This window comes from Schistocerca piceifrons, chromosome 1 (genome assembly GCF_021461385.2).
Source record: "Schistocerca piceifrons isolate TAMUIC-IGC-003096 chromosome 1, iqSchPice1.1, whole genome shotgun sequence".
Lineage (NCBI taxonomy): Eukaryota > Metazoa > Arthropoda > Insecta > Orthoptera > Acrididae > Schistocerca > Schistocerca piceifrons.
The window spans coordinates 1,194,372,504-1,194,396,363 of record NC_060138.1 but is presented as its reverse complement, the minus strand read 5'-3'; positions in this window follow the sequence as shown (position 1 = coordinate 1,194,396,363).

Sequence of the window (23,860 nt, the reverse complement as noted above, 5' to 3'; positions counted from 1 at the left end):
ATTGGAGCTATTACTCGCTGTTTCTGCGTGTGCATTGTTAGTTCCGCACTCGGTCATTGGGCTAGAGCACGGCGGGCTTTTCCTCGGAGACGCAATTCTGTGTACTCCATCATTGGTATCCGAAAGCGCAGTGCTCGTGTGCCCGTTTTGCTCTAGTTTTGCTATCCGACTCTCTACTTCTTCCATTCGTTTCGTGGTGTTCGCAACCGCGATATTACCCTGAGTTTTTAAGAACGCTAGGGATTTTGAGTGGGATTGTGTTGTACGTCGCAAGCGCCCTGCGAGTTTAGAAGTTGCTTCCGCGACTTTCATTGCCCCTATTGCTGCCGTTTTGGCCAGCCCTGCTACTTTTTGTGCAGCCATTGACATTTGTTTTACTTCTCCACATTCTTTCTTTATTGTTAGTAATTCCCCACGAATTTCCCCTATATGCGAAATTATTGCCTCAGTGTCCTTCTTACGCTGTTCGTCAGCTTCTTCCTTCTTCTTCTTACGTTGTTTCTCCTCTTCTTCCTTCTCCCTCTTACGTTGTTTCTCATCTTCTTCTTTCTCCTTCTTACGCTGTTCGTCAGCTTCTTCCTTCTCCTTCTTACGTTGTACTCATCTTCTTCCTTCTCCTTCTTGCGCTGTTCGTCAGCTTCTTTTTTCATTGATCGTAGGAAGCTCAGTATTGGGTTTACGTCATATTTTTGATCCTCTTCAAACGTGGGTGATGTAACTCTGGATACCTGGGCACTAGAGCTCTGACGTGGCCGAGGTAGCCCCTGTCTGCACTCGTTCGTTTGATTATAAACTTCTGCTACCGTCTCGACCTGTGTGCCTGTCTCTGCTTCATCCTCTACTTCACTATCATAATCACGGCCGCAACGCTTTTGTTTTAGTTTCATTCGATAATAGTCGTGCCTTACTTCTCGTTATCATTCATGAAAAACAAATTTATCTAAAATACACAATAAAATTAATCTACTCCATACATTTTTACACACAGACATAAAATTTCAACAACGCCGCTCCAACGCTGTAATTATACGCGTGATTTGTTGTGGTACAGAAACCGCACACAAACCCGACAAAGTGTGATGTGATACGGACACACCATCAAAGGAACACAAAAAAAAACAATGAACAAAAAAATATATACACTGAAAACAAAAACTGTAATCATGCGCCGCTACTTAAAACTAAACACCGAACTACCAGAAAAAAACTTGGGTATTATCCAATAAAAAATTAAGCAAAAAAAAATTCTGAGTGTCCCTACTAATAATACTGCTTGCTTATCAGCGATTCACAGGAAACATCCGAGGCTAAGGGTCGCTATTTTATGCGAGGTGCCGGGGCTAGCAGTGTATTTAACACTAAATTCTTCTACAATCTACATATGTAAATGATGCTCTAACGCCCCCCCCCCCCTATTCTAACTCCGACTTTTGCTGTTGCACATGGATTAAAAAGATACACGAACTGACAGTAACGAACCCTGCAAGTGGAGTAGAAAAAGAGTTTGGCACCTGCAATAATTTAATTTGATAAATAAATTAAATAAAGGAAGGTTTCATTAATGTAGTGAGAAATGATAGGATTGCTCTGCCGATTAACAGAATGAAAGTTCTGTCCAAAACAACAATATGATTTATTAAGACTAAACACAAAATAATAAACAAAAACACATGAAACATTTACAATACATTAAATTGGCTCAAATTGGATACTCAAATAAATGCTGTGAAGGTGAAGTTGTCCCTAAACTAGATTATGATGTCTCTGACGAAGTGGTATGTGGAGCCAATTCCTTGCAACTCAAATCTTAAGAGAGACACACAGGTAACCCAACATTAATTGCTGCTACATTAGTGAGAACTCAGACAATGAACACCCAAGACAGAACAAAGTTAGAAAAGACAAACAGGCGTGCCCTGCTGAGTTCTGATTATCACCTAGCAAAATTGCCTGCTTTGCCGATGCTGCAGACGTACATTACCAAGCTGTCTTCTTAACTGCACGGACACGATCTGGCGTACTGGAGGCGATGGCTGGATGCTTCGACATCCTGTCGTGGTGATGATAATGTCGCGAGTATAGTCCGAAACAAATTATCCTGTTCTGGTTGTTCCAGACTAAAGAATTCCTAGCAATACAAATGCGCCTCTGAGGGAGACGAAGAAGGCTCGCCACACAATCACTGACGGTACAGTGATTGATTTTAACAAGCGAAGTCACACAGTAACTCCGATACTGCCAACTTCAGCCAAAACTGCTCAAGACAGACAACATAGGCCACTTGTACGCAGAACGCTCAATTGCCATTCCAATCAGCAACTCGAAAATTGGCGGAAAACTCCACTCTAGTGCCGGAGCACTACCATTCCACCAATGGAGATTCTTGGCGCCAATTTCTGCGCCGATTTTGCTACGTCACGGAGCTATGCCCTGAGCAAGCCAATCACAGTTACGATTTTGCAGAAAGCGCGGGAATTTGCCCGCCAAAACTGCCTGGGTGCACAAGTCATTCCCACGCCTCGCTGGTAGCCTGCCAGAAAGTGTTTTCGGTAAGTTTCTGCGAAGTAAAAGGACCTCTAGCCCAGCCGCTACTTCAGGCCTCTCCGAGCGTGTCTCCTCCGCTATTCTACCATGTCGGCGTCTGGAAAGCATTCACTCGACTCCCTCACACCCGTCGGCTTACCCTTTCAACATCAGCAGAGCCCGCCTGTCACCGGACCACCCCGGTGATGAGAGACGCTGCGTGGGAAGTCCGCGTGTGAAGGAATAGCAACTTTACACCACATGCAATTGGAGAGGAAAATCGTAAGATTGAGAGGGGGCTCATGCCACCTCTCAACGTTTCTATAGCCAGTGTTAAGCGGAACTTCAGACAGCGGAAAGTGTGAAGTCACTGGACAGTGGACGATTGGCAGCCAGTGATGTGGGGGGTGAACGACGCAATACCCTGTGACATTCCGATGGAAGGGTTTGGCTTCAACGAATACCTCGAGAATGTTACCTACTACCATGCGTGGTGGCAACAGAATGGGTAGCGATACGGTACGGTTTCGTTTTGTATGGTTAGGTACTGGTCCCCTTATCGCACTTCTGAAAACGCTAGCTGCAGAAAGATATGAACACATTTTAGAGCAGCGTGTACTGCATGCAGTAGAGGAACAACTCTAAGACAATGCTTTTTTGTATCAGCACGACAGTTCACCATGTCGCAAATGCAGCATCTGTAAGGCAATAGTTTGTAGACAATAACATTCCTGAGAAACACTAACCTGCCCAGATCCCCATGTTGAACCCTGTGGAACCCTTCTGGGATGAGGACTTCGGCTTCATACCCAGGCCAGGATCCAGTATCACTATCTTCTACGATTTCTGCTTTCGAGAAACAATGTGCTGACATTGCTCCTCAGACATGCGCATATCTCACTGAAAGTGTCCACAGCAGAGCTCAAGCCTACAAAAAGGTGAAGGGTGAATACACCCGACATTAATGTCCACTAATGCTTGGCCAGATACTTTTGATCGGAGAGTATAAGTCAAATAAAGGCAAACCTACGTTTAAAGCATTTGCAAATTTACAGAAAGCGTTTCGTGCTATCGATTGGAACACTTCGAAACTCTGAAAGTAGTAGGGATAAAATATAGGGAGTGAAAAGTTCTTTACAGGTTTTAGAGAAACCAGACTCCTGTTATAAGACTCGAAGCCAGTAAGAGACAGAGTTGTAGCTTATCCCCGATGTTTTCTAAGCTATACACTGAGCATGCAGTACAGGAAACCAAGGCGCAGTTTCCAGAGGTAATTACAATTCAGGAAGAAAAAATGGAAACCTTGGAGCTGCCGATGACATTGTAATTCATTCCCTCAGACGCGACAAAGGACTTACATCTGTTGAGCGGGCCGGCCGGTGTGGCCGAGCGGTTCTAGGCGCTTCAGTCTGGAACCGCGCGACCGCTACGGTCGCAAGTTCGAATCTTGCCTCGGGCATGGATGTGTGTAATGTCCTTAGGTTAGTTAGGTTTAAGTAGTTCTAAGTTCTAGGGGACTGATGACCGGAGTGTGTGTGGATCTGTCTGATCGCTACGTGCTTCGTGGTTCACCGACCCAAGACGACAGAGTTGAGCAGTGGTTTTAACTACCCAAGCCACGTCCATTCATCTTGTGGTGGTTCGCTTCGGTGGTTTGCAGGTTGGGGAGGTTTTCCGGTGAGCAACACCGAGTAGTTCTACTGCTGAGATTTATCCGCCGTGCGGTGCAATTAACTATTTTGGTCCACTACGATTTGAGTGCACCAGTGGAATTTTCTGTCATGTGGCCATTAGTGTTCTGGTTACCTGCCCTGGCCACTAACGTAATTTCAGGGAGCGTCCTTTCCTCACCTGTTGTCACTGTCCAACATGGTCTGTAATTTTAGCAGCTAATACATACTCAGTTGTGGATTATCAGCCGGCCGAAGTGGCCGAGCAGTTCTAGGCGCTACAGCCCGGAACCGCGCCACCACTACGGTCGCAGATTCGAATCCTGCCTTGGGCATGGATGTGTGTGATGTCCTTAGGTTAGTTAGGTTTAAGTAGTTCTAAGTTCTAGGGGACTGATGACATCAGAAGTTAAGTCCGATAGTGCTCAGAGCCATTTGAACCATTTGGATTGTCATGTTTGTAACATTGCCGGTTTGAGTTCTCATGTACTGATTGACAGCAAGCAAGTCGTTGTGTCGGTCGGTCCGTGGCTGTCCCCTGGTTGGGTTCCTACGGATCAAGTATAGCTGGGCTCACCATCTGTCTCACCTAAGTGAACGAGGGGAGACCGACTTCCCTGGACGCCTTCTGAGTGCCACTGGTGTTTAATTATCTGTTGTCATCTATTTTAAATTTTAGGCTTATGGTTATTTGTTTGGTTTTCTTAAAATTTTGCAAAATTAATTTTTAAATTTATCTTTCAAGCTTAAACACTGCGGCCTTCTGCCTTTTAAGATTATGGTAATTTTTTTTAATTTTGAAGTTTAATTCTGGGACTCAGCCATTGGTATTGCACCTTGCATATGTTGCTTCTTTAAATTATTTTATTGCTATCTTAATTGGATTTTATCTTGTTGATTTTTAAGATTTCTTGTTGTTAAACATGCTGACCTTCTGCCCTTAAAGGTCTATGGTAATATATTCTGAAGTTTTGAAATTTGTGGCCCTCAGCTATTTGTGTTGCACCTTGCATACGTTGCCTTTTTGGTTTTAAATTATTTTATTGGTATCTTAATTGAATTTATGATTTTTTTAAAGATTTCTTGTTGCCCTTCTGCCCTTAAAAGTCTATGGTGATATATTCTAAAATTTTGGAATTTAATTGTGGCCCTCAGCCATTTGTATTGCACTTTGCGTTTGTTGTTGTTTTTTAATTATTTTATCGCTATCTTAATTGGATTTTTATCTTGTTAAGGTTCCTTGTTGGAGGCCTTCAGCCGTGAAAGAGTTGCATTCGGTAAAGATTCGGCTATGTGCCGCTTTGTTTGTAAAGGTTATTAAATGAAAATAAATGACAATTAGAAGCAGAAACTGACCTCAGCCCTTGCCCTTTCCACAATCCTATTACCTGTTCTGCCCAGTGGGTTTAGCGAGGGTATCATCTTCATGTCATCGTTTCTGAATGTTTGGTATCTTCTACAAAAGTAATATCTGTGTAAGTAGCACCTCATTTAATCTGTGTTCGTGGCAATCAGGTGTCAGCGAACGGTAGCTTGAGAAGCCGAAATAATCCTGTTCATGACCAAAGAAGTGTTGTTCGTGGCCGGCCAGTGTGGTACAGCGGTTCTAGGCGCTTCAGTCTGGAACCGCGCGACCGCTACGGTCGCGGGTTCGAATCCGGCCTCGGACATGGATGTGTGTGTTGTCCTTAGGTTAGTTAGGTTTAAGTAGTTTTAAGTTCTAGGGGACTAATGACCTCAGATGTTGAGTCCCATACTGCTCAAAGCCATTTGTTATTTGTGGAATATTATGAAAGTGTTTCCTGTGTAAAACTATTACTACAGGAAAACCAATTCAAATAAATTACTGAGCTGTTGTAGATAACTTATCCCATTTTTGGTGTATGCAAACGCACCATAGTGAAAACTTATTAGTGCGACGTATTCTAAGTTTATTTATTTTATACATAGCAGGACTGTTGATATTTTTAAAAATATAGGGAATCCGATATATCGATATTTAAAAAAAATTCGTTATCATCCCTCGATTCATGTAAAGAGGTATCGATACATCGACATATCGACGTGAAAGTATCGACGTACTGCCTATAAAAATATCGGTAGTAAATCTACTGTCAGTTTCAGAGCTGTATATTTAAGTATTGATTTATTATGATTTATTATTACATATTCTTTACATCAACAAGCTAGCAGCCTGCTTGTCCCTCTTAGAGCAAGAATTGGAAGAAAAACGGTGCATGTTCGCACTTGGCGATAACCACTTTGTTAAAAATGGTAACTGCATGTAAGTTCGGTTTCGTTACACATCGGATTTTTTCGGAACACTTCATGTAGACTTTCTTGCTTTTTCACTCCTGCGAACGCTAGCGACCTAGAAATTGTAGGGTCAAAATTACGGGGTGAAGTTAAACGTTACAGTTTCTGTCAGTAGCGCCGACCGCCGATTGTCAGCCACTCACGCGTCTGTCCACCGCAAAGACCAATCTTGTCACTTAGATTTTTGTTCATCATTTTCAGCAACTGCTTTTGAAGAATACCGATGTGAAGAAATAGTACACTAGTTGCGTTTTAAAAATTGCTTTTAACGCAACTGGTGTGCTGTTTGTTCATATGGGAATTCTTGTTATTCCATACACCCCCTTCCCTCCCCCCCCCCCCCCCCCCCTCCAGTGCAATCGGACAGTCAAAGAGGAAGAACGGATGTGATGAAAACTCAAAAAGTAATAAGACTCCTTCACACAGTGAAAGTAAAATTGTGTTCTAGTACAATATTTACCGAAAATATATATGAAACAAAAATATCGGCATTCGATACTGCCATTTCGACATCGCTATATGGAAAAGAAATCTCGCCGGTAAATATCATAATCTTTTTGAGAACAATATCAATATATCGATATTTTATCAACAGCCCTAATAGTAGAAAACTAATAATATTGCTATATATCTTGGTATATACAGGGTGTCCCAAAAGTCTTCCGGACTGGTTCCTTACACCAAAGCAAGGAAAAAAGATCTAGTAAAATTTAATCTAAAATCCATACTTAGGATCTATGAGCACTTGTTCCTCTTTGATATTATGAAATAGATCTCTTCCACTGCAAGGACTTTGGTTTCCACATTTAGGGAGGAGGGGGCATGGCCAAACCGAGAAAAACCTGGAGTCTAAAATGTATGGTTTAAGAGCTAAAGTTTCTTGTTCATCTTCACTAGTGAGAACCACATCCCGCCTACTGAACAAGTACTCATAGATCTTATGGTATGCAGTTTAGAGCCTAATTTACTAGACATTTTTTCTTGTTTTGTTCCATTCTATCTCCTCCCAAAATATGGAAAACAAAGAGCTTAAAGTACAAGAGATGTGTTTCACTGAACCGAAGATGAACAAGTGCACATAGCTCTTCAGGTACGCATTTTAAAGGCAATGTTTACTTGTTTTAGTGTAAGGGACCTGTCCCTAAGCTTGTCGGTGCCTTTGTGGGGCACCCTATATATTGCTATGTAAATGTACACACGGTTTTAAAGGTTTTTCACATACGGTGCATTGCGAAGAGGTAAAGACATCTCTAGGTGCTAAAATAATAGTTCAAATGGCTCTGAGCACTATGGGACTTAACATCTGAAGTCATCAGTCCCCTAGAACTTAGAACTATTTAAACCTAACTAACCTAAGTACAGCACACACATTCATGCCCGAGGCAGGATTCGAACCTGCGACCGTAGCAGCAGCACGATTCCAGGTTGAAGTGCCTAGAACCGCTCGGCCACAACGGCCGGCTGTCTAGGTGTCCTTTTCGCTTTTATCACGTGCTGCTATCATCGCGTGAAGGCTACGTGACAAGGCGTGACTTGTCAATGTTAGCGAGCGCGAAGTGCTCGTTTCTCCGTGCCAAACAGTTATCACGCTACCGCATCACGACTGCGCTTTTCTAACGAGCTGTCGACTCTACGTGCGCATAGAAAAGTGACCGTCGGAGGCAGAGTCTGGAAAAGAAAAAATATATATATATATTCAGAGTGGTCGTGGAAGTGTTGGAGTGCACGCTAAAATCAGCATTTGCGATTTTCTCTGGACGCGAGCAAATTTAAGTATCGGCTGCCGCAATCAAGGGACGGTGACGGACGTATAGCTGCGTGATAAATGGCCACGCCGGCGCGACACTCGGCACGGAACGTTCGCACTAAGTTCGCGAAAATGTTACCGCGCGACACCGGCGCAATCCGTTCTCGGCTGTTATCGTAAATAATCTGAAAGCGCTGACGTTGAGGAATTTCGTGGGAGCTGTAATTTTCGCACATGTTAGATAGATTGTTATTCTCGTTCCAAGCTATCATTTATTTGCGTGTTGGGGTACGAGAAATTTTATCCGTAATTCGTAGTTGCTGGCGGAATTTGCTTCTGCATTACGTCCCTTCTGCATATAAGTATATAGTGCACAGGGCATGTGGAGGGTAATTCGAACCAGTGTAATGTTGTTGCTTTAATTTGTTCTGAAAGCGGTGCTGATATTCAAGACCATAAAAGTGGGGTAAAAGCTGTGAGCTATCTGAGGAAGTTAACCTTGCATTACTGAGCAACTGTTTCACCAGGTATCCAGTCTAGCTTACCAAATTCCCAACCAGACTAACATTAATTATAATCTTTTAGTATTCATCTTACGATAACCGGTGATATATATATATATATAAAGACAATTTAAATAAAAAGAAATACATCAATTTATATTTGGAAAGTTATTTTAACATTGATCATTGAAATTTCAGCATATTAAACTTCTTCATAACTAAGCTGGTGCCTTATTTAGGATTGTGAAAATGTGAGTTTGTAATCTTATGGAACACATCAAATAGGGAGCCAAGATTGGGAGACTGCATACAACACTGCATTCATAAAATAACACACGAAGAACTTTGAAACATATGCAAGAGGAAATTAACCACAACCAACCGATTCAATTTTCACCCAAAGAAGTTACGTTCGTAGCGCAATCCTGTCCGTCATGTAATTACCACACACTGGTATACTAAATTCATACAAACTCTCTGTGAAATCTTCCCGAAAAGAATAGCTGAGGGCTACTTTGATGCTTACACCACATGCTTCACGTGGTCAACTTGGTTTACACAAAGAGTGTAACTCTACAATAATTTTGATAATTAAAATAAATTACATCGAAAAGCAATTTACAAAAGAAAAACCTCGAACTGGTTACTATCGTCTTACTATTAACCTGATGGTTCAAACAATTGTATAAGCACGTGGTACTGGTCTCACAAAGTACACCCCACGTGGGTTGAACATAAAGAAAAGTTGCTATATTGAAAAATATTGTCAAGACGAGACGTTATAATCTCACGCACATACGCATTTTAGATTGATGATCTTAGTTAGAGTTACTGATCAACACGTGGTTCCACTTTACTCATAAAGTAGTGACAAAGCAACTACCGGAAGATATTCTGAACTGTGACTCGAATTACACTGCGTTGCAATTTAAGATAACATTAGATATTTTAGAGCTAAACCTGAAATAAAGGTGATTAAATTTTCAGTTAGGCTGGACTTCAGAAATCCATTGTCCTACCGACTTAGCAGACACGCGCTTAGCCGGAGATCTTACCACTTCAGACGCTCGCCGCGGACAGACTGACCTGCGCTCCTACCGAGCGTGCTTCCCAGATACTCGTACAAACGGAAGTGACTAGAGAGGCAGCTCCCTATACCGACATGACAAGGGACGGACAGGACCATACTAAGAACAGAAACCTCTTTGCTTCTAGAAAGCGTAGCTACCTGTTCCGACATTGGTCCTACTGTTCTCTAGCAGACAGGCTTGTCTGCTACCATCAAGCATGCACCTAGAAATACATTTGCTCATTCATCCTCTCACACAGAAGGGAAGGGGGATGACAGTACCTTATCATATACAGTATATAAAAGAAAGCGAATGTAGGTTCCGTATGAGACTGTGTGACATGAATTACATATAAACTGTGTTTTAAAGTGTAGTAGTGTGACAGATAGTTCTTGTTTATGTGTAAAAGTAACACGTTTCACTGCTCAGTCTCCTCCCAGATAGTCAGAAACACCACAGTAAATTTAGAAGTGGTATGTATGCCGTAAATGACAACAGATTTAAGGAATTAACATGAAAGGAATCCAACAGAGACCTTTCACCAGTATTAGTGATTTTCTCTGGTTCTCCAATCGGCTGTTGAGTGGGTGAAAAATTTCCTCATTCTCATGATCCCAACAGGAGAAATCGCCATGATGACATAAAATGGTCGCACAGTCTCTCTCCAATTACGGTTTCTCTTTATTTACCAGACACAATTCCACAAGAACTATATTTCCTTTCTTCTACGAAATTCCATGCAACTTCCTTAATCATCTCTGTCACACTGTATGTGATTACCTCACAGTTCTCTAAGTCACGTGCTGTTGTTTTACCAAATTTTAACAATGACTTTCACTAACTGTTCATGTAGGCAATCGGACACAAAGTTATTTATTCATCCGCAGAGTTCACTCTTCACAGCAATAGCTTAAGGGAGCAGACCTCCTTGAACGCACAAAAAAAAGTGATTTTCGTGATCTTTTTCAAGTAAAATAAAAAGTAATTCTAAATCTCATGCTATAGTTCCTTACATTTTTTCCTTACAAAAATAGTTTTTGTGTCCACATTGGACGCTCCATGTAACCGCTGCACCATGCGGAATGAACCATTGCAACCGGACCATTGGTCATCGGCGGGGATTCTGGTAGCCTTCCTACTACACCTGTAACAAAATAATTTTATAGACATTTTCGGTATACATACATTCATAGGATAACTGAAAATTATTATGTTCTAACAAAATGGTGACTTTTGAACAAAATGTAATTTGCTTCTCTCAAAACATTGAGACAAAAGCGTCTACCGAAAAAATACATTTGAAGATATTCCAAAACGGCTAAGTACAACAGAGAATTCAATTTATTAAGCTGGCATCAAATTCCGATCAAAATCGAATGTAGCATTCTAAAGCATATTTCCCGCCAGTTTGTAGTTAAGTTAAACATACCTCCAGTGAGCAGTCCCTGGACTGTACACCAGTTGTTCCAGATCTAAAAGGAGGAACTCCTCGATCTTCTTCGTGGCCGCGGTCATCTTGTGGACTCCTTTGGCAACTACTGTCATTCACTGCTCTGATCGTTCCATACGTTCTTCGTCCGCTTTTGTGCAGAAATTGTAACAGGCCGATCCCAAGCTCGAGCACTTACATGATTTCCGTAACGCCTATTAAGCCCATCATTAAAATTACATGCTGCCACAATGGCCGCGATGTCGACTACAAATCGCCTTGGAACTCGATAACGGAGTTTCGGACGAATTTATGATGAAGACAGTAATGAAGTAGATGCCCGATAGAACATTTTAAGCAAAAAAAAATCGAGTTTTTGAAATTTAGAAAGAGGGCTATCCCCTTAAAATTTTCCCAATGAATGTCTTGATGAATTTCTTTCTTGTTTGTTGATTGCGGCGTTTATTTGTTAACAAATTGTTCTTCTTTCCAAAAAACGCAATTCTTCTTTTAGTATATATTGTGCTTCCGTTGTCACTTGTTATTGTACTTCCCAAACAGCAAAATTCATTTATTTGCATTACTATTTTGTCTCCAGTCATAATATTTTACCTTAGTTATCTGTTCAATTTATCTATCATCATTATTTTATTCTTTTTTATAAAGAAAAAAAAATCCAGTTTGTGATTGTCCACGCCATCAGACAAAATTTTCAACGTATAGTTCATGTCCTCTTCAGAATCTGCTAAGGCTATTATATCATCAGCAGATAAAACAATGTATTTCTTTATTACTGATTTTGATACCTTTTGTCCGGCTTATTATTGTCTGCACTGTACAATCTACAAATAAATTTAGAGATAGTGGACAGCCTCGTCGGACGCCTCTTCTCATACTAGCCTCATTTTTAGTGTCGTTAGTATCTATTTCTTTACTCTGCTTTCTGTGTAGATCGACGTTCAATCTCTTACCTCTCAGTTTGTTGCAATATTACAATATTATCCAGTTTTCTAAATAGTATCTTTCAGTCCACTCCAAAAAAAAAAAAAAAAAAAAAAAAAAAAAAAAAAAAAAAAAAAAGCTTCTCTAAATCAATGAACGCGGGATACTCTTTCCTCTTCATCTCAGCTCTTATTTGTAAGGTCACTCGTAGTACCATAGTAGCTTCCATGGTCCCCTTTACCTTTCGTAAATCGAAATTAGTCTTTTCTTAAATGTTGATTAATCTCAGATTTTATTAGGTTTCTTTCTTGTCTGTCTGTTTGTCCAGGTACAAATATTGCAGTTGATTTTAAACCAGCTTCCCGATGAAATAGAGACTCTAAACTTTCAACGCAGCTCAGAACTGCTTGACAGTACTGTACAAACTCGCTTTCTTGTGTGGCGGAGGATACTTTGTGTGCCACTGAAATAATATCCCCCCCCTTCCCCTTTTCTTCCGTCCCAGTCGCAAATGGTTCGTAGGAAGCCGCTGCGTGACCTCGAATCTGCATAATTTTTACATTCGCTGTCTTTTTGTGAGGTGTAAGGTGGGAAGAATTGTATTGGTTGACTCAAGTGATGTGAAACTTAAATAAATCTGAAATATACCACATGTGTCATTTGTAGTCTCATCAATATGTTCTGAACAGACTAAAAAACAGAAAATATTTACGTAAATAAAAATTAATTTTTAATGTACCAAGTGTTTAAATAAGACTAAAAAGTATAAAATAGTTTCTCTTGGCCCAACACAGATCCTAAACCAATACAGATAGTCCTGAAAATACGTGACTACGAAAATGCTTAAAAGGTTTAAAACGAAAAACATGGGTCACCTGCAGTACATAAACGAGGCATAAATAGTTAACCTCCTTACTATTATCTACTGCATGCGCCCCACGTTTTTCGTTTGAAATCTTACAATTATTTTCATTGCTATTAAGAATTCACAATCACAAATCTTCAGGACTATCTATGCGGCGTTACGAGAAATTATATTACATTTTTTAGTCCGATTTAAAAATGTGGTATATACTGACGGGAAAAAATTCGTAACACCGAGAAGTAGTTGTGCGACATACACGAAAGTTGATAGGCATGTTTCTACATTTGAAAGACGCTCTCTGTTCCGATTCTGTGCCAGTCGCGTAAGACTGGCGCCAGTAGCGCCATTGTGTCGACGCCAATCAGGTTTGCTTAAAATACATGCTTTAGTGATCGTGAGCGTTAGTTGCCTTTGAGACTGGACGTGGTGAGTTGATGTTAGTCAAGAATGCCTTTAAGGTGCAAAGACGCCATTATCAACGCCTCATTGAGTTTGAACAAGTTCGTATAATTGGGTTACGAAAAGCTGGATGTTCCTTCTGCGATATTAAAGAAAGGCTTAATAAAAATGTGGCCACTGTACATGATTGCTGGCAGAGGTGATCATGAGAATGTACGGTCGCAGGAAGACTGGATTCCGGACGGGCAAACGAACGTTTCGAAGTGCATCTGCGGCTGCAGTTTGAGCAACAATTGGCAACTAAGTGAAGCAACTGGTGCAAGTTGGTTACTTCAAGCACAACTCCAAGCCAGACGCCCTGCAGCGTGCATTCCACTTACTCCAAACCATCACCATTTCCGACTTCAGTGGTGTCAAGCGAGAGCTCATTGCAGGGCAGAGTGGAGGTCCATTGTGTTTTCTGATGAAAGCTGGTTCTGCCTCGGCGCCAGTGATGGCCGTCTGTTGGTTAGAAGAAGCCAACTGAGGGCCTGCACCCAACCTATCCTTGTGCTAGATATGCTGCATCTACACCTGAAGTTATGGTCTAGAGTGCGTTTCCGTATGACAGCAAGAGCACTCTTGTCGTTATCCCAGGCACTCTGACAGAAAAATTGTGTCAGTCTGGTGATTCGACCTATTGTGCTGCCATTCTTTGAACATCATTCCATGGGGTGTCCGCTCCGATAGCTGAGTGGTCAGCGTGGCGGATTGCCGTCCTACGGGCCAGGGTTCGATTCCCGGCTGGGTCGAGGATATTCTCCGCTCAGGGACTGGGTATTGTCTTCATCATCATTTTATCCCCATCCGGCGCGCAGGTCACCCAATGTGGCGTCGAATGTAATAAGACCTGCACCAAGGCGGCCGGACCTGCCCCGCAAGGGGCCTCCCGGCCAATGACGCCAAACGCTCATTTCCTTTTCAATTCCATGGGGTGTTTTCCAACAGGAAATGGTCGCCCACATACCGCTGCTGCAACCCAATGTCCCGTAGAGAGAGTCGACGTGTTGCCTTGGCCTTCTCAATAAACCAAATCTGTTTCCAATCGAACACATATCGGGCATCAACGGAAGATATCTCCAGCGCCATCCACAACCAGCATTAACCATTCCTGTACTGACCGATCAGGTGCAACAGGCATGGAATTCCATCCCACAAACTGAGATCCAGCACCTATACAACACAATACATGCACATTTGCATGCTTGTATTCAACATTCTGGTGGTCGCAGCGGTTATTAATCTACCAGCATTTCACATTTGCAGTGGCTTATCTCGGGCTTACATTAACCTATGATCTAGCAATGTTAATGACTTAAATATGTTACCTAGACAAATTGAAACTTCCCCTTTGTATGTAGAAAATGACAGTGCTTCAAAAACTCTTATGTTATTTGATTTTCAATCGGCTGAGTAAAACGGAACGTACTCAGACAGTTCTCTCTTTACTCATTCTGATCATCACTAAACTGGCAGACAACATTTTAGCGCAACATAATCTGGCTTTCAATAATCCCTACAAAAGAATGGCCCTGACTTACAATAACTTATACCTTTCAAGAATCACTTACCTCACAAAAATCTTCGTGATTCGAACTACTGAAATACAGCGACCGCCAATACTGCCAGCTAAATAAAAGTTTCTAACTACTGAAGGCACTAACTACTGATAGGCATAGTTAGCAAATGAAAGATTTTGATAGAGAACAAACAATGTATTTACCTTAACAGCGTTCAAAAGTCATAATACTATCCACAAGTACATCAAGGCAATGTTGGTCCAGATTGCCCCACTCCTCAATGGCGGTTCGGCCTAGATCCCTCAGAGGGGTTGGTGGGTCATGTCGTCCATATATATTATTTTGTGACATACAATTAAATAAATTTCCTTTTTCTGACGGATACACGTCCAGTTCGTCCGCTCGTAGTAACCTCTCAAAACTCTGGCATCTCTCCCCCCACATTCACCACTGCTGGCGGCTCACCTCCAACTGCCCAACACTACACAAGCGAATATTCCAACAATGAGTCCATCCAGCCACAGACTGCACACAGTGCAGTCAGTGATTTTCATACACAGCACTACGTAGCGTTACCAGTTACCAACATAAAAACCTAAACAGCCTATTTACGAAATGTATTCCCGAAATTTAATTACTCTACATTAATTATTTTTTCGTGTTGCGACTTACACTTATTCTAGCTTCATTATTAGTGTGATTGATACCTGTTTCTGTACTCTGTCTTTTATACAGATCGAGGATGAGTCTTCTGTCCCTCCAGTCTATTTCAGTTTTCTAAACAGTATTAAACAGTATCTTCCGTCTGCTCTACCAAAGCGTTCCGTAGTTGAATGAATGTGGCATACGTTTCCCTCTTTATTTACGTCTACGTCTATATTGTTACTCTGCAGTTTACACTTAAGTGCCTGGCAGAGGATTCATCTCACAAGGAAAACCATCCCTAGCTCCCCCCCCCCCCCCCCCCCCCGTCAAATTTAGTGGTAAGATGGCCCAGCGGATGGCGCGTCAAAAACTGAGCACAGCATAAGCACGAAAACAGGGGGAAGGTGTTCTGATGTGTGAAAAAGAAGTAAAATAGAAAGCTAAAGATTGTCAACATCGAGAGACTTCGAGCATCCACGGCGTGGTGGATCTATGGTCACGGCGATTGAATGCGGAGAAAATCCGTGTTCAGATCTCCTTCGTGTTCCTTTTTTTTTTTTTTCACAAGATTATGGACTTTCAGTCCGGTGACTGACATATCTGTTCGCTATACTCAAATTTGAGTCTGTCTCATGGCTTAAGGTCTTTTTGCAACAGCGAGGTATAAGGTAGGGACTTCAGACGTACGTATCTCCTATTTTTCTGCACAAGTCCCGCATGTTATGACTCTTGCGTTCCGTTTTGGAAGTTTTGGCTCTTGAATTCCCTTGTTGTAACATAATTCACACCCGTTAAGTTGTTGTTTTCATTTCTGTGAGACGTCTACGCAGCATCTCGCCTGCTCTCACTATTCGTCACATTTATTTGCGACTATTGTATATTCTTACAACACGACACATATTCCGTAACCAATACATAGTATGATAATTTCCAAGACTACATAAGTAGAACAGACACGTCAGTGACCGGTCAGAAAGTTTATAATTTTGTGAAAAAAAAAAGAGGCAGGTGGGAAATTTGAACACGGACATCCCGCTTTGTAGTCCACACAACCACGACGCCGTGGTTCTTGCAAATTCGCTCGATGTTGCACACGTTCAGTTTGAACCGTTCACTGTTTCTATTTTGCTTCTTCTTTCGCAGTTCAGTACACATGTTTTCCTGCTTGATCTGTGTTCAGTTTTTGACGGGATAGCCACGGGGTCATTTTACCACTAAATCCAAGGGGATTGCTCTGGGGAGTTTCCCTTGTCAGTTCTTCTCTCTAAGCTCATTCGTGATGCTATTATAGCCTCTCTGGCTCCTCTTCCTAAATCCAAACTGGTCTTCCATTGAATCTCGGTTTTTACAGTATTTGGTAGTTTTCGGAAAATACAGCCCGGGGTTGTTTTATTATTTAACGCTTATAGATTCTGCTGAAGGAATGCATAGTGAATGCAGAGCAGGAACAACGCGATAGGGTTCGGTGCTGATGATATTACTGTAGGGAATGCGCCTTCATCGTCGCGGCGGCCCGAGTTCCACAGCGACAAAAGACGGTGAACCGAATGGCGGGAGTAGCGCGCAAAGGGGCCACAGAGGGTGCCGCCCTGCTCGCAGCGGGAGTCCACAGCCGTCAGAGTGGCAGCCCTGCGGGGAGCCGGCATTATTCCGGAGACGGCGAGCGGGGTGCGGCGCGCCGGTGACGTCACGGCGAGGGCTCAGACGCCGCCCAGACCGCCGGCTGCTGCCTCACTCCGCCCCAGCGCCGCTGCGGAAGCTGCCTCCGGGCTCACTGCGGCGCACCGCCGTCAGTGTGGCCACCTCCTCGAAGCAGTTTTACCACCTCACCCTCTCTTTCCTTCTTTATTTGGTTAGTACAGCTAACATTTATTCGAAAACGACACTGACAGCCTGCGACTCCTTTTGAAACTGAATCTGCGTGTGCATATAATATTACGAACCTCGTTTCTGCCCTGGACACTGAACATTCTGTTGTAAGACAGAGACATCTATTGGTAGACTGAGATACTTCTAAGAATGTTGTGCAATGTAACAGTTATAAGACTGCCAAGCAACAGTCGGTGCGGAGATTGTGTTACGTGATTGTACGAGATTGTGACATGTGCTTTTTAATGGTCATATTTTGAGATCATTCATAGTGAAAGTAAACTACTGGCCATTAAAATTCCTACACCACGAAGATGACGTGCTACAGACGCCAAATTTAACCGACAGGAAGAAGATGCCGTGATATGCAAATGATCAGCTTTTCAGAGCATTCACACAAGGTTGGCGCCGGTGGCGACACCTACAACGTGCTGACATGAGGAAAGTTTCCAACCGATTTCTCATACACAAACAGCAGTTGACCAGCGTTTCCTGGTGAAACGTTGTTGTGATGCCTCGTGTCAGGAGGAGAAATGCGTACCATCACGTTTCCGACTTTCATAAAGGTCGGTTTGTAGCCTATTGCGATTGCGCTTTATCGTATCGCGACTTTGCTGTTCGCGTTGGTCGAGATCCAATGACTGTTAGCAGAATATGGAATCGGTGGGTTCAGGAAGGTAATACGGAACGCCGTGCTGGATCCCAACGGCTTCGTATCACTAGCAGTCGAGATGACAGGCATCTTATCAACACGGTTGAAACGGATCGTGCAGCCACATCTCGATCCCTGAGTCAACAGATGGGGACGTTTGCAAGACAACAACCATCTGCAGGAACAGTTCGACGACGTTTGCAGCAGCATGGACCATGGCTGCGATTACCCTTGACGCTGCATCACAGACATGAGCTCCTGCGATGGTGTACTCAACGACGAACCTGCGTGCACGAATGGCAAACGACATTTTTCTCGGACGAATCCAGGTTCTGTTTACAGCATCATGATGGTCGCATCCGTGTTTGGCGACATCGCGGTGAACGCTCATTGGAAGCGTGTATTCGTCATCGCCATACTGGCGTATCACCCGGCGTGATGGTATGGAGTGCCATTGGTTACACACCTCTTGTTCACACTGACGGCACTTTGAACAGTTGACGTTACATTTCAGATGAATCACGACCCATGGCTCTACCCTTCATTCGATCCCTGCGAAACCCTACATTTCAGCCGGATAATGCATGACCGCATGTTGCAGGTCCTGTACGGGCCTTTCTCGGTACAGAAAATGTTCGACTGCTGCCCTGGCCAGCACATTCTCCAGATATCTCACCAATTGAAAACGTCTGGTCAAAGGTGGCCGAGCAATTGGCTCGTCACGATACGCCAGTCACTACTCTGGTTGAACTGTGGTATCGTGTTGAAGCTGCATGGGCAGCAGTACCTGTACATGGCATCCAAGCTCTGTTTGACTCAATGCCCAGGCGTATCAAGGCCGTTATTACGGCCAGAGGTGGTTGTTGTGGGTACTGATTTCTCAGGATCTATGCACCCAAATTGCGTGAGAATGTAATCACATGTCAGTTCTAGTATAATATACACTCCTGGAAATTGAAATAAGAACACCGTGAATTCATTGTCCCAGGAAGGGGGAACTTTATTGACACATTCCTGGGGTCAGATACATCACATGATCACACTGACAGAACCACAGGCACATAGACACAGGCAACAGAGCATGCACAATGTCGGCACTAGTACAGTGTATATCCACCTTTCGCAGCAATGCAGGCTGCTATTCTCCCATGGAGACGATCGTAGAGATGCTGGATGTAGTCCTGTGGAACGGCTTGCCATGCCATTTCCACCTGGCGCCTCAGTTGGACCAGCGTTCGTGCTGGACGTGCAGACCGCGTGAGACGACGCTTCATCCAGTCCCAAACATGCTCAATGGGGGACAGATCCGGATATCTTGCTGGCCAGGGTAGTTGACTTACACCTTCTAGAGCACGTTGGGTGGCACGGGATACATGCGGACGTGCATTGTCCTGTTGGAACAGCAAGTTCCCTTGCCGGTCTAGGAATGGTAGAACGATGGGTTCGATGACGGTTTGGATGTACCGTGCACTATTCAGTGTCCCCTCGACGATCACCAGTGGTGTACGGCCAGTGTAGGAGATCGCTCCCCACACCATGATGCCGGGTGTTGGCCCTGTGTGCCTCGGTCGTATGCAGTCCTGATTGTGGCGCTCACCTGCACGGCGCCAAACACGCATACGACCATCATTGGCACCAAGGCAGAAGCGACTCTCATCGCTGAAGACGACACGTCTCCATTCGTCCCTCCATTCACGCCTGTCGCGACACCACTGGAGGCGGGCTGCACGATGTTGGGGCGTGAGCGGAAGACGGCCTAACGGTGTGCGGGACCGTAGCCCAGCTTCATGGAGACGGTTGCGAATGGCCCTCGCCGATACCCCAGGAGCAACAGTGTCCCTAATTTGCTGGGAAGTGGCGGTGCGGTCCCCTACGGCACTGCGTAGGATCCTACGGTCTTGGCGTGCATCCGTGCGTCGCTGCGGTCCGGTCCCAGGTCGACGGGCACGTGCACCTCCCGCCGACCACTGGCGACAACATCGATGTACTGTGGAGACCTCACGCCCCACGTGTTGAGCAATTCGGTGGTACGTCCACCCGGCCTCCCGCATGCCCACTATACGCCCTCGCTCAAAGTCCGTCAACTGCACATACGGTTCACGTCCACGCTGTCGCGGCATGCTACCAGTGTTAAAAACTGCGATGGAGCTCCGTATGCCACGGCAAACTGGCTGACACTGACGGCGGCTGTGCACAAATGCTGCGCAGCTAGCGCCATTCGACGGCCAACACCGCGGTTCCTGGTGTGTCCGCTGTGCCGTGCGTGTGATCATTGCTTGTACAGCCCTCTCGCAGTGTCCGGAGCAAGTATGGTGGGTCTGACACACCGGTGTCAATGTGTTCTTTTGTCCATTTCCAGGAGTGTATTTGTCCAATTAACACCCGTTTGTCATCTGCACTTCTTCTTGGTGTAGCAATTTTAATGGCCAGTAGTGGAAGTATATCTTTGTTATTTAGGACTATAATTTGCTTTACTCGTTATGAGTTCACGGAAGTTTTGAGATGTGGGATTTTGTCCATGAATTTTCTTTCTAATATATATGAGTGGTTGAAAACATTAAGTCCCAGTGATTTCAAAGTGCAAACACCACCTTAAAGTAACTGATTGTTTTACTTTTTATCAATTTCTTCTTCCATTCGTTGCTTGCTATGATAATAAAGATTAATTTTGTGAAAAACTTTAAAATTTTATTCCAAAGAGAAACCACCTCCTTAAAACCAATGACTGTCTATTTTTTGCCAGTTTCTTCTTGCACTCGTTTTTTACTGTCATAATAAAGGTTAATTTTGTGAAAAATTTTAAAATTACATTATCCATGTTTTTGGAACTCAAAGGTTTAATAACGATATCTAACTGTATGATTATATTTCGGAAATGGTAAAGCTTTCCCAAAGTGCAACGAAAGGGGAACGGGGATTACTTCGGAGTTAACACAGATGAAATTTAAATGTCATTGACTGTAAACATCAGACCATGCTTCTTCAGAGTGTAATAAGTTGTGCTTTATAGACGGAACAAATGCGTTTGTCATTTGTGACCTACGCTGCGTAATAAATTGAACTCATGTTGGTGTGGTGTAAGAAATAAGTTCCCATGACCTCGTATCCTTCGTTGCATGTCTCATAGAACTGCATTACGTAGTCTAACCTCTAGTTCTGTAAAATTCTTATTTAAGATAACTGCAAGCGCTGCTTATTTATGCACCATTGCGCCTTAATTAAGTTCAAAGGACTTGAATGGGGCACATTTTTATATATGCCGCTTGTTCAGAAAGTAGGTTCCGATTTGTCACGAAATGGAAACCACTGGGAAAATCCGGTACAGCTTTGCCCAGATTTGTTGGGCAGTGTCTCTAGTATGCCCGTCGATCGTGTCGCGTCGCTCTCTTTAGTTTAGAGTGAACAGTGAGCACGTAAAGATACATAGGGAATAGCGTCTCCAGCCAAGTATGAGGGCCTGGTTAGAGATTTCACCTGTATCATGCAGCCCACATAACACAACTGTCGAGCAGTTCCTTCTACATGCCAATTCTCGGCCACACACTGCGGGGGAAATGAAGACGCTCCTGCAGCGTTTCCGATGAGAAGTGTTTGATCACTCACGATACAGTCCGTAATTGGCTCCCCCTGAGTCTCATCTTTGCTCACAAGAACCGTTGCCTATGAAGACAAAATTTTTCCACAGACAACGAGCTGCAGACCAGTGCAGATAACTGGCGAAAGCACAGTTGGCTGGTTTCTATGACGAGGGTATTGGAAAATTGATACAGCACTACGACAAAACTCGAAGTTGGAGCGGCGACTATGTAGAGAAGTAGGTGGATGGTGTACCTAACTGCTGCAAATAAAACGTTTCTGGTTTTCACTGTGGTTTCCATTTCGCGACCGATAGGAACTTACTTTGTGGACAACCCTCGTAGCGAGCCCTGAGTGTCCATATATGGAGATTTGCAACACATGGTGGAACCTGTTAACAAAGGACGTGTGCAAGATAATAAATTCACTGGGGAAAAAACGATCGAAATATGTAATATAATATTTGAAAGAATGCGCATACATAAGGTTATCCGTTACAGATAAAATCGAAGAGACATATCAGATCGTTTACCATCCTCAACGGACACCACAGAGAAAAGAAAATTCAAAATAATGTTACAAATTTTTGAAACACGATCTTCTGAGAGAGAAAAACTGTAAGTTCAGTTCACCAACGGTTAAATCAGAAACGGATACTAATGATCACTTGTTCTGATGGGATCAAAAGAGAGAATGAAGTATAACGCTCACCATGGCAAATCGGAAAGGAACTCAGTCCTGAATAACCTTAAAGCACATAGAAATTCCAATCACGTAAGTTCAACCCCAATGCACGTCCCTTGCCGTGATCTCACCGTATTGCAGACAGATATCGGTGCCGGCCGGAGTGGCCGAGCGGTTCTAGGCGCTACAGTCTGGAACCGGGCGACCGCTACGGTCGCAGGTTCGAATCCTGCCTTGGGCATGGATGTGTGTGATGTCCTTAGGTTAGTTAGGTTTAAGTAGTTCTAAGTTCTAGGGGACTGCTGACCTCAGAAGTTGAGTCCCACAGTGCTCAGAGCCATTTGAACCATTTGAACAGATATCGGTTGAATGTTTTGTAAAGGCCTCGTCGCTATTGCTGTGGAGGCTGAGTTGCCATTGTTGTTATGATAGACTGAGTTTGTCACTCGTGAAACGGCTTCAGAAGCAGCGCACAGCTAAGGCAATTTCTCCCTGCCCTCACAACACAGCTACGCCCCAAACGTGAGGTAAGAGGACAGCAGAACGAAGGTTCTACAAAACTCCAATAAATTAGTAACAAAGTTACACACATGAGTTAAAAAGGTTTACTTACCTTTGTGACATGTCGAATAATGAAGTCTGCAACACTGTATGTAATATAACACGAAAAAAGCCCTCAATGGCCACGTGCAAATAGTCGTAGAAAATTTCGCAGTATACAGTAAGTGCAATGTACAACTGTCTGTTCACCTCTAAGACTTAACTAAACAAAATTCCCTGTCTAAGTCAGCCTTGGACGATTATCTATAACTAAGTGGCGAGAACTGCTCTTCTGTCTTCCGAGTAGGTTTCTGTCCATTGCAATACATCCGGTCATTGACGAATCGAACTCGGCTGGCAATTGGGCGAGGCGAAGTCGATATCTTCATCCTCAACGCGGCCTGCAGAGGTGGTGAACACGTGCAAGTGGCGAGTCTCTATCGCACTGGTACCAGGTCGCATTTTTGCGCCTTAGTGCTTTTGCCCTGGCTGTATTCGGACGACACAGCAGAGTGCGCCCACCTCGAAAGCACAAGACAAGCGTCTAAATCACGTCCATTCGATGAGCTGCCAGGAAGAAGAGCGGAGTTCTTTCTGCATGGGTGCGCGACGCGTCCAACCTGAAATTTTCGTTGCCAGTGCTTTTATTGACTGACAATGGTCAAAGCTTGCACTTTCTTCCTTCCGAGATATACCTCGCAGGTTCTTGCAGAGAAGCACCGCGTTGAGAGGCAAAGTCGGCTCGCAACGGATCGTCTTTCAGTTGTCAATTGACGAAGGCGGGTGTGAAAATGCCCGCGATTGTGAAAGATGCCTGCGATAAGCTGGACGTGCTTCGACTGTTCAATTAAATGCAGATGGTGCCTCTAGG